Raw genomic sequence first — 569 nt, 5'->3', positions numbered from 1 at the left:
GCCGTTGTTTTTGAAAAGAGGCATAAGACGGTTATTAATCACTGGTACGGTTTATCTTCACGTATCCTATTACAGTAATTCCCGAAAACCCTCTACTTAGAACCCTTTCGAGGATGATGTTCTCACCCCCTACATTTTTCCCCTTTCAGGACATGGGCGCAGAAGTCACAAAGAGTTTATTTAGTAGTTGTTGAAATGCTCTGTATTGTTTTAGATTATTATTTGTTGTACCCTCGCCTTTGTCTTGATATTTTGTGTAAGAGGGATAGGAATTGTATTGGTTAATGCTTGTAATATTAATTATACATATATGGATGTACTCTTTGAGAGTTTTTGTAAGTTGTATGGTATGTATGAATGTACGTTATTGACGAAAGTATTTTGGGAGCAGTATTGCGGTTTAAAGTTTTAAACAGGCTCATATTTTAGTATTAAATAGTATAAAAGTTGTCGTAATATCCGAGCTATCAGAGTAGCGCAGCCGGAAGCGTGAGCTTTGGTAGTTAGGGTTTTACACCCCCTTCCCCCCTTCCCCTTCCCCTTCCCTCTCTTCCTTTCCCCTTTCCCTT

This window comes from Arachis ipaensis, chromosome B04, assembly GCF_000816755.2.
Source record: "Arachis ipaensis cultivar K30076 chromosome B04, Araip1.1, whole genome shotgun sequence".
In the NCBI taxonomy this organism is placed as follows: Eukaryota; Viridiplantae; Streptophyta; class Magnoliopsida; order Fabales; family Fabaceae; genus Arachis; species Arachis ipaensis.
The sequence above is the reverse complement of the archived record's forward strand: the minus strand, read 5'-3'. Positions refer to the sequence as shown.